General features: G+C 38.0%; 1 protein-coding gene and 1 pseudogene across 3 annotated transcripts in view; one reads left to right on the forward strand and one right to left on the reverse strand.

Annotated features, from left to right (window-relative positions):
* The window catches only part of RNF175 (ring finger protein 175), a 46279-nt gene that overhangs the window by 17348 nt on the left and 13086 nt on the right, over positions 1-15845 (reverse strand). The gene's annotated exons all lie outside the window — the stretch shown is intronic.
* On the forward strand, positions 1474-4814 carry LOC112826156 (large ribosomal subunit protein uL15-like; annotated as a pseudogene).

Genomic DNA, 15845 nt, shown 5'->3' on the forward strand with positions numbered 1-15845 from the left:
AATGGGAAAGAACCCAAAATATTCTTTTTTTTTTTTTTTTTTTACCTCTTTCTGCCTAGATATTTCAGATGAAAGCAACTCTGGGCTTCAAAAGCTAAGTGACTTTGGACAAATGAGCCTCACTTTTGTTGTAACATAGGGGATAACAATGCCTGCCCTGCTTGCCTGTGCTGACTCAGGTGGGGATCAAAACCATCACAGATGGGAAAGTGCTCTGGAAACAGTATGTAATACAGGGAGCCAAGCGGCTGTTTTTTCTATCATGGGCACATGTACAAATGCACAGTGATGTCAAAGGAGGAAGTGACGTCACAGCAGCTTCTGGAACCTCTTTTGCCTGCTACCCCAGTGCATCCTGCAGGGTTAACCCTGGAGTCCCAACTGTGGGACCGCCTCACCCCCCGGACTATTCGATATGCAGCCCATCTTTTTGTTTCTGGCCTTTCCTTTTTAGGTTACTGGTGCCTCTTCCAGGCAAGCCAAGATGTGGAACAGACTCTTTCCTGTTCATCTGTGTGTAACTCCTTGCAGCCTGTACCACTGACCTGAGTGCGAGCGGCCTTCAGAGGGTTAAGTTGGCTGGCCCCAATCCCATGTGGCAGAAACAGGAGGGACTGAGCTGCTGGCTCGTGGGTCAACTTGATATGGTCACCACAGTGACACACCCAATTCCTTAGATCAGGCTGAATACCAGCTATCACCTCTCTTGTGAAAAGCAGCTAGGTTTAAACAATAGCCAAAACCTAAGATCTTTTATGTTTGGTCACATGCAGACTAAGCGCCTATGATTTGCTCAGCACCAACATACGAGGGAGATGGCAAAGAGGGTTTGTCTCAGGTGCAGACGTTCGTTGGTGGTGGCACCGGGCAATGCTCTGCTGCGGAGGATTCTGAACCCCGGGGCCTGGTGTAAAGAGTACCATGATTGGTTAATTATGGCTGCCCGTGAATGTGGAAGGAGTTGTTAGAGCATGCATTTCATACATTTGTCATCTGAGTAGAACAAAGACTGATGTCATTTTTTAAAATCTTTTATTATTTTTATTACGTTCTTCGTCTTTGTGATAAAAGGAGGCAGCTTAGAAAAAAAAAAGCCTCTGGATATATTTTTGGGTCCTTTAATAAGGTCTCGGTTGTAATAGCCTTAAGGTCAAGAACCAAAATTATGTGATAAGACTTCAAGATGTCCATGAAAAAGAAAAGGCCACAGCCATTCCTCTTTCCACATCAAATAAGAAGACATTTCTGAGGTTTTTCATTTTTTTATTGCTTCATCCCCATAAACGACCTGATCTGAAGTCTTTTGAGAGTTGCCCTAAATCTTTGGGAGAACACTAGGGTTGTTACTGAACATATGCACTTGAACAAAATTACACATGGAACCAATCTGAGGGGACTATCTGGAGAGTTTGTGGGAGAAAATATCCCTATAACCTCCTTTTTTTGTTTTCAAATTCCAGGCAGGACTTTCAGGGAAGAGTATTCTTTACTCTGGCCTGAATTAGTCAGATGCAGACATGCCTCCTTTCATCAAGCTTCACAGATACTGTGTTCCTACAAATGCAAGGTTTGTGGCAATCCTGCGTCCAACATGTTTCCAGCAGCATTTGCTCGCTTTGTGGTTCTGTGTCACATTTTGGTAAATCTGGCAACATTTCAGGCCTTTTCATTATTATATTTGTTACGGTGATCTGTGATCAGTGATTACAACTCACTGAAAGCTCAGGTGACAGCATATTTTAGCAATATTTTCTAATTAAGGTATGTACATTTTTTTTAGATGTAAGGCTATTACACACTTAATAGACTACTGGATAGTGTGAACATAGCTATGATATGCCCTGGAAAACCAAAAAATTCATTGGACTCGCTCTCTTGCGATACTTGCTTTATTGTGGCAGTCTGGAACCGAACCCACTGTATCTCTGGGGTATGCTTGTAATTGCTTTAATTTTCCACCCTACCTCGTGAGTGTGGTTATAGTGAATACATGAGTTAGCACCTTTATTTATGAAGTCAAGATGAATATATATCTAAAGAGGACAGACAGGCTTTAAGTAAAGAAGTAGAAGACTGTTCCTGAGGGCCAGAAACCACATACTAAGTAAGACTCAACACAGACCTACTTTAGCACTCAGCACTAGCAACTGTGACCCTCTGCTCTTGATAGTAAAGGTGTGTGGTGCCTTAAAAGAAGATCACACCAGTATTTGGGTCATTTATTTCCTATAGCTGATTTTGGAGATAGTTATCTATGATAAATGATATGTCTTCTGGCTTTTTTAGTTCATTACTTCTGATATTAAAAAAAGAAAATGGACATGAACTCCATCTTTCAAAATCTGATCATCTGTCTTTTGCATTTTTCATCTTTCTGTCTTAATAGTTCGATTCATCTTGAGCTCAGGGTACTGTATGTAGGTGATGAATCACTGAATTCTACACATGAAACCAACATTGCACTGTATGTTAACTAACTAGAATTTAAGTAGAAATTTGAAAAAAAAACAACAACCCAATTTGATTCATCTTTACATTTCCCCCATTAAAATCCTGAATTTTTAAAAAATAATGAGTCAGTTCATTTTAATTCAGCAAACTACCATGCCTCTATATTTTATACTTTAGATCATAAGCCAGAATAGACAAGACTAATACATTTCCTCAAATCCATGGAGTTATTATAATCTATAATATTTTGGAGCAATGATTGGATTATATTTTTATAATACTAGTTCTCCTTGTGATTCTATAAGTACAACCCATTTCTAGGAGATCCCAAATTTCTCTTGATGCCTGGGTTTAATTAGCAGTGAATAACAATGTTCAAATGTATACAAACAGTACTTTTTAAAAATAGGCCCAAGAGATCAGAAATAATAGAAAAGCAAAAAACCATTATATCAGGAATGCAAATATGTAATTTCTTAACTATCTTGAAAGTGCCGTATTTTCTCAACACGTAAGGGGAAAGGTCAGAAACGTGCATTATGAATTCAATAATTGTAGAGGTTCAATAATTGTAGAGGTCATTTTGAAATGAGGGCCACATTTCATATCAGTTTAAAAGATTCTTTATCAATTTCCAGAGCAGTTAAAACTTTTCCTTTTTAATATCAACTGCCACATATGAAATGTAGGAATTTGGTGCCTCATAAATAACTACACAAAATATGTGAAATCGAGGTGCATGCATGCAAAGGAGGAGGCCTGGCAGCTGGGACACATTAATAATGCCAGAGGGGTCACCATCTGGGCATGTGCATATAAAACACAGCTGCATTCCTGGGAAGGGCAGCCTGTGCATCTGGATCACATCACCAAATGTTCTCCCCACCCACACATTGTGGCAGAGGAATTTCCTGACGAATCAGATGCTGCCCAAAGGTACCATGCTTTTTCTTGAAGCTAGGCACATAACGATTCTGAAAAGAATAGCAAATCAGTTCAAAACAAAGATAGCTTTTTATTTGCCTAATTATACAGAATGATGAATGGATCACACAACATAAAAGAGAGAGAGAGAGGGAAAGGGAGGGAGGGAGGGAGGAGAGAGAGAGGGAGACAGAGAGAGAAGGAGGGAGGGAAGGAGGGAGGAAGTTATGTGTTGCTTATTTCCTTTGCACTGCAAATCCCTAAGTATTTGCAGCCATTTGTCCATGTGTCTTTGTGTATTTGCATAGGTGCAGATGGAGCAAAGAGCAAGGAGATGCCAGAGGTAAGCAGAAAATTATCATGTAAATAAATGACTCCAGGAAATACTGCCGCTATTATTAGTACAAAGGCAATGAAGGAGTGTGGACATAAATCAAACAAGTAAAAGGATGGAATCTTGTCACAGGAAGGGCCATTAGAAATTCACTTGGTTCTTACTTCTACCTTCAAATCAATTCAGACTATTGATTTTGCTCTTTAAATTCTTAAAGGAGATTCTGCAATGTTATGTATGTATGAAACTCTGTATGTATTTGTGTGTTGCCTCATATGAAAAAGACTCAGGCAGGCATAAGGCTTTACTGGTACAGTAATATGTTCTACTGTTTCACAGCTATTAATAGGCAGGAAGTTGATTTAAATAGAGCAATATTTCAATCTGTGGCAAATTATTTGCCTGTATGTTGAGGCAAGTTAACAGTGCGTCTGAAGCTCAAATTCTGTGTATGGAGTCATCAGGCCTCCTCTTGATTTGAAGGGAAGTACAAGGATTCTTTTTTGGCACCTTCCCCCTATTTCCTGCAGATATGGAAAGCAGGATATAAAAAAGGTGGAGAGGGTGGTGTTGAGTGAGATTTTATTTTTTAATTAAATGCTGTTAAAAAAAATGCTGTTAAAAGCATTTAGAAAGCTTTCCCGTCTGGGCTGCCGACATGCCATCCAGACTGAGGAAGACCCAGAAACTTCGGGGCCACGTGAGCCACAGCCACGGCCTCATGGGCAAGCACTGGAAGCACCCAGGAGGCCGGGGTAATGCTGGTGGCATGCATCACCACAGGATCAACTTCGACAAATATCACCCAGGTTACTTTGGAAAAGTTGGCATGAGACATTACCACTTAAAGAGGAATCAGAGCTTCTGCCCAACTGTCAGCCTTGATAAACTGTGGACCTTGGTCAGTTAGCAGACACGGGTAAATGCCGCCAAAAACAAGACTGGAGCTGCTCCTATCATTGATGTGGTGCGATCAGGCTACTACAAAGTTTTGGGAAAGGGAAAACTCCCAAAACAGCCTGTCCTCATGAAGGCCAAGTTCTTCAGTAGAAGAGCAAAGGAGAAAATTAAGGGTGTCGGGGGCGCCTGCATTCTAGTAGCTTGAAGCCATGTTGGGGGGGGTTCATTAAATGCTAACAAGTGCTTTAAAAAAAAGCATTTAGAAATAATTTAACTCTAAGGTTCTGCCATGTCCACACCATATCAACACTATGATCAGAAAAGAGAAAAATTCAAATATCCAGATGCTCTGTCTATATTGTACTAAAACTGCGACTATTTGGTAACATCCAGGTGTTCAGTAGTATTCCAAACAAAATAAGAATTTTCTACTTCTGATCTACTTTCTCTCTTCACTTTTTGACATCACGTAGGAGCAGTTAATGTTGTACTTTTAAACTGTTTTCTAAATAACCTTTTGCTTTAGGTATTTATAATAAGCTGCTCTAACAGACACAGCTCCTACAGATCATGGAACAGAATCTAAGACAAATTAGATGGTCACTTCAGAAGATAGACATATTTCTTAAAAGCTGTAATCTGAAAATGTTTTCAGCGTTTTGGATTAGTCCCCTCACCTCTGAAATACACGATCCAAATTATTCATGAAATAATGTGAAACTACTATTTTATATTTATAGTAAATAATACTTTCAAGATGTAAATAAATACTAAGTAACCTGGCTCCCACCATCTGCCATCTACTTACTTAATTGTTTCCTTCCAGGATACATACAGAGCAATATCAGAATTGTTAATCCATACTCTCATAGGACCCTTTTATCAATGAGGTACCCTGCTCATGTGCAATTCCTATTGCCTTAATCTTACAGACTCTTCTGATTTCCGGAGGGACTTAGAGCAGCACCTTTCCCCACTAATTCCCTTCAGTGAGGTTGTTTCCTACATTTGTAATGCAGTTAGAGTCTCTTGTTACCACCCGCATTTACGGAGGAGTCTCTAATCTCTTAAATGAATTTTTTAAAATCGGCAGGTCTTAACCTCCACTCTGTGTGCTGTACTATTCAATGGAATTTGACAAACGCATACAGTTTTGTATCCACAATTACCATATCATGCAGGTCAATTTTACAGCCCCAAAGTCCCCATTTCACTTGTTTGTTCTTCCCTTTTCCTTCCTTGAATCATTGATAGTCAACGATTTATTATGATCACGCCAGTGATCTATGGCTTTGCATTTTTCAGAATGTTATATAATTGGAATCCTACAGCATGCAGCCTTTTCCTATTAGCTGGTTTAACCAAGATTCTTTCATGTCTTTTCATGGCTTGATAGCTTATATCCTTTTACTGCAGACTAATATTCCAATGTATGGATATACCACAATTTGCTTATCTATTCCTATTTTAAAGGACCTCTTGGTTGTTTCTGGTTTGGGGTAATTATGAATAAAGGCCCTATTAAATATTTGCAGGCAGGTTTTTGTGTCAATGTAGATTTTCCGTTCAGCTGGGTAAATACCTAGTAGTGTGATTGATGGATCATGTAGGAAGACGATGCTTAGCTTTGTGGGAAACTGCCAAGCTGACTTCCAAAGTGGCTTTACCATTTTGCATTCCCACCAAGATTTCCTGCTTTCTGCATCCTCATCAGCATTTGGCATTATCAATATTTTTGGATTCTAGTCATTCTAATAGGTATGTATTAGTATCTTATTATTGTTTTAATTATTTGCAATTTCCTAATAACATGATGAACTGCTTTTTATATGCATATTTGCCATCTGTATATTTCCTTGATGAGTTCTCTTTTCAAATCTTTTGCCATTTAACTTATTTTCTTAGGATTGAGTTTTAAGCATATTTGGGGTAACTGTCCTGGGATGGATATTTGTTTTGCAGTTATTTTCTCCCAGTCTGTGGCTTGTCTTTTCATTCTCTTCACAGTATCTCTCACAGTTTTTAATTACAATAAAATCCAACTTATCAATATTTTCTTTCATAGATCATGCTTTTGGTGTTCTATCTAAAAACTCATCACCAAACCCAAGTTCACTTAGATTTTGTTTCCCCTGTTATCTTCTAGAAGTTTATAGTTTTGCGTTTTACATTAGATCTGTGATCTATTTTGAGTTAATTTTAGTAAAATACATGTTCTAGATTTTTTTTTTTTTTGCATATGGGTGTCCAGTTGTCCCAGCACCATTTGTTGGAAAGATTATCCTTTCTCCATTGATTTATCTTTGCTCCTTTGTCATGGATCAGTTGACTATATTTGTGTGGGTCTATTTATGGGCTCCCTATTCTATTCCATTGATTTATGTGTCTATTCTTTTACCAATATCACACTGTATTGATTACTTATAGCTTTACAGTAAGTCTTGAAGTTGGATAGTATCAATCCTACAACATTGTTTTTCTTCAGTGTTGTGTTGTCTATTCTGGGTCTTTTACCTTTCCATATAAACTGCAGGTTTAGTTTGTTGATATTCACAGAATAGCTTGCTATGATTTTGATTGGGATTGTATTGAACCCATAGATCAAGCTTGGAAGAACTGACATCTTAACAATATTGAATCTTCCAATCCATAAATATGGATTATCTTTCCATTTATTTTAGGTCTTCTCAGTTTTTACATATGTATCTTATACATATTTTGTCAGGTTTATACCTGTTTCTTTTTTTGAGTGCTATTGTAAATGGTATTATGTTTTAATTTGAAATTCCAGTTGTTCATTGCTAGTATATAAAAAAGCAATAGACCTTTGTATATTGACCTTGTATCCCACAAATTTGCTGTAATCAGTTAGTTCTAGGGTTGTTTTTTTGTTGTTGTTGATTCCTTGGAGTTTTCCACATAGTCATGTCATCTGCAAGCAGTATACTTTTTATCTGCCCCACTTTTTCTGTCTTATTGCAGTAGCTAATACTTACAGTGCAATTCAAGTAAGAGTGGTGAGAGGAGACTTTCTTGTATTCTTCCTTATCTTAAGGGGAAAGCATCCAGTTCCTCATCATTAAGTGTAATGTTAGCTGTAGATTTTTTATAGATATTCTTTATCAATTTGAGGAAGTTCTTCTCTATTTCTAGTTTGCTGATAGTTTTTATATGAATGAGTGCTGGACCCTGTCAAATGCTTTTTTCTACATCTATTAAAATGATCATACAATTTTTCTTCTTTAGCTTCTTAATGTGATTGATTACATAAATTCATTTTTAGTTGTTGAACCAACCTTTCATATCTGGAATAAATCCCACTTGGTCATAGTGCATAATTCTTTTCATACATTGTTTAATGTGATTTGCACATATTTTGTGGAGGATTTTTACATTTATGTTCATGAGAGATATTGGCATAATTTCTCCTTCTTGTAATGTCTTCGTCAGATTTTGGTATTAGGGTAATGCTGACCTCAAAGAATGAGTTCTGACGTGTTCCCTCTACTTCTACTTTCTGAAAGATTATAAAGAATTGGTATCAGTTCTTCCTTAAACGATTTGCAAAATTCACCACCGAAATCATCTGGGCTTGGTGCTTTCTTTTTTAGAAAGTTATTAATTATTGACTCAGTTTTTTGTTTTTTAGAGAGACAGAGTGAGACAGAGTGTGAGCAGGGTTTGGTGGGGGAGAGAGAGAGAGAGAATCTTAAGCAGATTCCATGCCCAGTGCAGAGCCTGATGCGGGGCTTGATCTCACAACCCTGAGATCATGACCTGAGCTGAAATCAAGAGTCAGATGCTTAACAGACTGAGCCATCTAGATGCCTTGACTCAATTTTTAAAAATAGATACAGGCCAGAGGCAGGATGTGTGGGGTGTATTAAACGGGTGATGGTGGTCAAAGGGTACAAATCTTCAAACTTCCAGTTATAAGATAAATAAGTCTTGGCGATGTAATGTACATCATGGTGACTATACTTAACAATAATGTATTGTATATTTGAAAGTTGCTAAGAGAGAAAATCTTGAAAGTTCTCATCACACACAAAAAATTATAACTGTGTGGTGATGGGTGTTAACTAAACTTATTGTGGTAATAATTTCATATCATATCAAATCATTAAGTTGCACACCTAAAATTAATGCAGTGTTATATATCAATTATATCTGGATTAAAAAATAGATAGAGGCCTATTCAATTATTCATTTCTCCTTGTGTGAGTTTTGGTATAGTTTGTGTTTTTCAAAGACTTAGTCTATTTCATTTAAGTTGATCAGATTTGTGGGTATAGGGCTGTTCATAATATTGGGGAAAAGGAGACTGGATCCCAGGAAAGGGATGAGCCAGCCATAAGGCGCATAACTGGAGGTGATTATGTTTCTCTATTGATTTCCTATTTTTAATTTAACTGATTTCTGCCCAAATTTTTATTATTTTTTCCTCTGATCGCTATAAGTTTAAATTACTCCTTTCTTTAGTTTCCTAAAGTAGATGCTTAATTTACTGATTTTAGATCTTTCTTCTTTTCTAATAAATGCATTCAATGCTATAAATTTCCCTCTAAGCACTGCTTTTACTTCATCCCACAAATTCTGATATGTTGTATTTTTGTTTTCACTTAGTTAAAATTATTTTTTAGTTTCTCTTGAGTCCTTCTCTTTGACTCATGCGTGGTTTACTCTCTAAATATTTCAGGATTTTTTCCAGCTATCTTTCTGTTACTGATTTCTAATTTAATTTTTGTGGTCTGAGAGCATAATTTGTATGATTTAAATTCTTTAAAAAAATTTTTGGTGTGTTTTATGCTCTGAATGTGGTCCATCTTAGTGAATGTTCTCTGTGAGCTTGAGAAGAATGTGTACTCTTCTGTTGTTGAAGTATTTTAGAAATGTCAATTAATGCAGATTGATGAACAGTGCTTTTCAGTCAACTCTATCCTTACTAATTTTCTGCCTTCTTGATCTATCCATTACTGAAGGAGGGTGTTGAAATTTCCAACTAAACAGTGGATTTGTCAATTTCTTCTTGCAGTTCAATCCGTTTTTGCCTTGTATATCTTAATGTTCTCTTGTTAGGTATATACATGTTAAGAATTGTTATGTCCTTTAAATAACCGACTCTTTTACCATTACGTAACCCCCCTTTTTCTCCCTGATACCTATATCTGTATTCTTGTAAGAGTTTCTTGTCAACAACATATAATTAGGTCTTGTTTTGTTTTCTTTTGTTTTGTTTTGTTTTTTACTCACAGTGACAATCTCTGTCTTTTAATTGGTGTATTTAGACCATTCACACTTGAAGTCATTATTGATATAGCTGGATTAATATCTATCATATTTGTAACTGTTTTCTGTTTGTTGCATAGTTTTTTGTTTGTTTCTTTTCCTCTCTGCCCTCCTCCTGTTTTTAGCCTCTCTGGCTTTGAGAATTTTATGATTCCATTTTCTCTCCTCTCTTAGTATATGTATTTTTTAAGAGAGAGAGAGAGAGAAAAAAAAATGCAAGTGTGGGGAGGGGCAGAGGGAGATGGAGAGAGAGAATCTTAAGCAGGCTCCATGCCATGGAGCCAGACACGGGGATCAGTCTCATGACCCTGGGATCATGACCTGAGCCAGAATCAAGAGTTGGATGCTTAACTGACTGAGCCACCCAGGAGCTCCAATTACATATTTTTTTAAAAGTGTTTTAGGGGTTACCCTAGAGTTTGCAATATATATTTACAACTAACCCAAGTCCATTCTCAAATTATACTATTCTGTTTAACTGGTAGTGCAAGTACCTTATAACACAGTAATTCCAATTCCTCCCTCATTGTTCTTATAACACTGCTGTCATTCATGTCATTTATCCATATACTACAATCACCCAATACAGTAGAACATCTATTTGAACTGCGTGGGTCCACTTATATGTGGATTTTTTACAGTACTGTACCATAAATGTATTTTTTCCTCTTTATGATTTTCTTAATAACGTTTTCTTTTCTTTAGTTTACTTCATTGTAAGAATACAGTATATAGCATATAACATACCAAATATGTGTCAACGGGCTGTTTATGTTACTGGTAAGGCTTCTGGTCAACAGTAGGCTATAAGTAGTTTAGTTAAGCTCTTGCGAAGTCAAAAGCTATATGCAGATTTTCAGCTATGTGGGGGGTCAGTATTCCGAACCCTTCTGGTGTTCAAGGGTCAACTGTACATTGTTACTATTACTACTTTGAACAAATAGTTATCTATTTGGTCAATTAAGAATAAATAAAGATTTTATTTTATCTTTGTTTATTCCTTTTCTGACACTTTTCATTTCTTTATGTAGACTTGAGTTCCTGACCTATATAATTTTCCTTCTTTCTGAAGAACTTCTTTTAACATTTCTTGCAATCAAGTCTACTATTAATAAATTCCCTCATTCTTTTGTTTATCTACGAGAGAAAGTATTTCACTTCCACTTTTGAAGGATAATTTCTCTGGATATAGAATTCTAGGTTGGTGGGGTTTTTCTTTCAATACTTTAAATATTTCACTCTATTCTCTTCTTGCATATACGGTTGGTGAAGAAAAGTCTGAGGCAATTTTTATTCTTGTTCCTCAGTAGGTAAGCTTTTTTTTCCCTTTGCCTGTTTTAAAATTTTCTCTTTGTCTTTCTGCAGAAGGAATTTGATATGTCCCGGTATAGATTTATTGGTATTTGTTCTGCTTCTTCTCTGAGCTTCTTAGGTCTAGGGTTTGGTGTCTGTCATTAATTAACAACAATTCTTGGCCATTATTACTTCAAATATTTCCTCAGCTCCATTATTTCTTTATTCTCCTTTGGTATTCCAATGTGTGTATATTATGTTTTTTTTTTGGAACTGTTTCGCAGTTCTCGAATATTCTTGTTTTTTAAAATTCTTTTCTTTTGGGACGCCTGGGTGGCTCAGTCAGTTAAGTGGCTGCCTTTGGCCCGGGTCATGATCCCAGGGTCCTGGGATCGAGCCCCACATCAGGCTCCTTGCTCAGCAGGGAGCCTGCTTCTCCCTCTCTCTCCCTCTGCTTGTGCTCTCTCTGTCAAATAAATAAAAATCTTTAAAAAAAATTCTTTTCTTTTCTCTTTGCATCTCAGTTTGGGGAGTTTCTACTAATATTATCTTCAAGGTCCCTGATTCTTTCATCAACCATGTCTGCTTTATTAATAGGCCCACTGAAGGCATTTGTCATTTCAGTTACAGTTTTCTTTTTTGATTTTAGCATTTATTTATTTTTTTAAAGAATTTTTATTCATTGATTTGACAGAGAGAGAGAGAGAGAGAGAGAGCACAAGCAGGTGGAGTAGCAGGGAGATGGAGAGGGAGAAGCAGGCTCCCCGCTGAGCAAGAAGCCAGATGTGGGGCTCGATCCCAGGACCCTGGGATCATGACCTGAGCTGAAGGCAGTCTCTTAACCAACTGAGCCACCCGGACACCCCAGCATTTATTTTTTCATAGAGTTTCCACATCTTTGCTTACATCACTCATCTCTTCTTGCATGTTATCTACTTTTTCCATTAGAGCTCTTAGCATATTAACCATAGTTATTTTAAATTCCTAGTGTGATGATTCCCAAATCTGCAATATCTGGGTCTGGTTCTGATGCTTGCTTTGTCTCTTCAGATTGTGTCTTATTTTCCTTTTAGCATGACTTTTATATTTTGGTTGAAAGGCAGACATAATGTGTGGAGTAATAAGAACTGACATAAATAAGTCTTTTGTATTAATTTAGCTAGGAGTTGTGCTGTGATTAATGTCTGCTGTAGGTATCAGAGGCTTCAGTTTCCACTAGTATTCTTGTTTGTGTCTCCCTCTTTGTCTTTTGGTTTCCATAAAAACTCCTTCTCGTATAGCATCTGAGTCTTGCAGCTCTTTCAGCTATAATGCTCTTGTTATACTGGACACCTGTTGATGTGGTGGTAAGGCATGGGGACAGTGCAAGTGTTCTATTATTCTGTGATTAAGTCTTGATCTTTTCATGGGTCTCTCTCTCTGCACCATGACCTTCACAAGTGCTTTAAATATTTTGTTTTCCCTTTAGGGGAGACAGGAAGGCTAGAGGGGGCCGGAGTTGGGTAATTTCTCTTCCCCTACAGTGGAGAAGGCTCTGATTTACATTGCTGTGTAGGTCTTTGTTATGGAGAACACGCTGGGTCTAGTTCAGAATAATTACTTTTCCCTCCCCCTGTCAGATGCACAAGGGTTTTTCTTGGCTTTATACTATGGGAATCTGGTGGGGTTCCTGGAGCTAAAACTAAAAAAAAAAAGGGGGGGGGGAAGCCCCTAACACTGTGGCTCTCAAGAGTTTCTCACTCATACACTATTCTAAACTCCACTTGCAGCAATTCTTCGAAGTTACCCCTAAGGGTTTCTACCATTGTGTGGCTCTTACAACTTCTGCTCCTAGTCACCAGATCTCAGATGTGATTCCCTGTATTCTCCTGTCTTTCCAGATTTATGGTGGTGGTTTTCCCACTGACCTCAGTTCTCTGATCGATCCAAGAAAATTTACTGACATTCCGTTTATCTAGTTTTTTCTTGTTATAAGACGGGGATGATGATTTTCAAGCTTTTTACATGTTAAGAGCTATAACCAAAAGTCCTTCCTATTTTAAAAAATTTCATCATTTGTAAGATCAGGAACCTGAGGCTCACTGTGGTTAAATGAGTTGCTGAAGTCTTCTAATTCCTAAGCTGGTGTTCTGCCATTCACCGTACTGCCTCTGGTTGCTATTAATATAGCTCACAAAATCAGCCTGGGGAACACTCTGCAGGTAAAGCATATGGCAGAGCAGAGGGTGGGGCAAGGCAGGAGAAACAGGTGCACTGCTTTGAAAAAAACAATACACTGAAATCTCCTAACAGAGAGTGAACCTTAATAGCTGAGTAGTCACTTTAGCTTTACAAAAGGGTTCAGAAAAGGATTCTTTTATTAGTAAACTGCTTTTACAATGTATGACTAAATTTGTAAAACTGTTATATACATCAATAGCCCTTGAATGTATTCAGAGTCAACTAACGGTACTGAACCCTCACTATATATCAGTCACTATGCTAGAAGTTCTCACAGGGAAATGTTGAATTGCAGTAACTTTGGAAATAGGTTCCTTTCTTCAGTATTTCCATTTTGCAGATTAGGAAAATGGCTTAGAGATATTTAAGGAGCTTATCCTTGATATGAAAAAAAGTAACTAGGGAGGTTGGATTCTAGTCTCTGCAACTAATTAGTTATATAACCTTGACCAAGTTATTTAATCTCTCTGAACTATACTTCACAAAGGGAATAAAAAATAATTATCTCCCAAGGTAACTTAGTGTATAAAAAGCACACTACCACAACTATAATAGTAACAGTAATTTGTATATAAATCTTTATATATAGTAACATATAAATAGTAATCATAATTAACATGTTATAAATATTAATATATTACTAATATACTGATGGAGATTACAAAATTGAATAGAAATAAATTCTCTTATATGGCCCCTTGTAAAAAAGAGCCATGAATCTCATAAATGTGTTCAAAGCACTCTGTAGCTCTGCGAGGTGTCACATAGTCTTAGATGCCAAGAGAAACAGTGTAAAAGTTAGGTTCTCCCTGGATGATAAGGCTGTTCAGGTCAGCATTTGTGGAAACATGACCATATCAAATTCCATCCCAAAGATGTTAAATTGAGTAGGATGTCAGACGCAGGTTTTTTTGATACAGTTCACGTGGAGTACAATAAGAACGCTGGAAACCAGGGCTGGAATCAGCTACTGTTGCTCTGGAAACCGTTTCCAGATTCAGTGGTTGCAGCTACCACCAAGAGTTCCTGAAAGGGCTGTGTTCTGATGCCTGGGTGAACCCTTAAGAAGAATTGCAAAGTATGGGGCAAATTTGAGGCAGCAGTCTGAGAAATATCAGCCTCATGTGCTGGCTCTCACCTTGAGCCAAATATTATCAACAGAGACATGCAGGGGAAAGGGGCTACTCCACCCATTCCTTTGGGATAGAGATGGACTGATGGGCAAAGAAGTGGAAAATATTCTAGAGGCCAGTCACGTCTATGAGCTAATCTAGGAGAATCCCAACAGGGCCACCATGACCCCAAATCTGTCCTTGACCACTGTGGGGTATTGTCACCTAGGCTCCTGGTTCTGCTAAAGTGCCAGGCAGGATCACTCTAAGGGAGGCTCCTATCACAGGCATCTGGTCACCTCCAAGGGGATCCTTAAGACCACAGAGCCCCTCTTGGTAACCATACAACAGAGGAGCTGTGTGACAGAAGAACACAGAAACAGCAACCTTGGAGAGCGGAAGTGGGGTGACTAAGGGAGTCCATTTATTGGTGAGGGAATGGGGTGCCAGCCAAAGTAACAAGTCCAGAGAGTTATTTCAGGCAGCACAACTTGTGACGGTGAGCAACAGGAAACAATTTGGGAAGACCACTCCAGCTAACCAACAGTTGTTAAGCTCAGGGATGTCTACCTGGTGACAGTGTAGCCTGAGTCATCAAGGGTTCGAAACTCCAAAGGCAACAAGTCCTTCAAGTGGCCTCTGACTCACAGGCAGTTCTATCTGTGGCTAGGCAGAGCCAGTGTGTGAGCTCCACGCCGACCGGTGCCATGATGTGCATCTTCAGGGAGTTGACAAAGGGGCAATTTCTCCAAATACAAGACAGGGACAGATTCTTTTTTGGCAGAAGCCACCTCGAAAATCATCAGATAAAAATGGTGGAGGAGTAGTGGGACACAGTGGAGGTCAGTTGGCTCACGAGGCATTTACTTTCCAGGGCAGGGGGGTTTTCTGTGTAACATCTACACCTGTGTTGCCATGGAAACTGAGCCATGTTTTAAAATATCTAATCCAGAGATCATTATCAGTTATAAAGGACTGATGGAACAGGGCTACGAATGGTTTCCTTAGGAATCCAGTTTTCTTCTTACTTAAGGACTCCAGAAATTCTGTATATTAGGTTATTTCCATTTTGCAGATAAGAAAACCATGGTTAAGATATATTTAAGGAGCTTTTCTTTGATATGAGTGAATAACTAATGAAAGTTTTATTCTAGCCTTTTTCTTTTAAAAAGTTTGTTCAGGGGAGGGGGTGGGGGGATGGGTCAGCCTGGTGATGGGTATTAAAGAGGGCACGTTCTGCATGGAGCACTGGGTGTTATATGCGAACAATGAATCATGGAACACTACATCAAAAACTAATGATGTAATGTATGGTGATTAAC

This window comes from Callorhinus ursinus, unplaced genomic scaffold, assembly GCF_003265705.2.
Source record: "Callorhinus ursinus isolate GAN/ISIS: 27379988/994484 unplaced genomic scaffold, GSC_fseal_2.0 scaffold4, whole genome shotgun sequence".
NCBI classification, from domain to species: domain Eukaryota; kingdom Metazoa; phylum Chordata; class Mammalia; order Carnivora; family Otariidae; genus Callorhinus; species Callorhinus ursinus.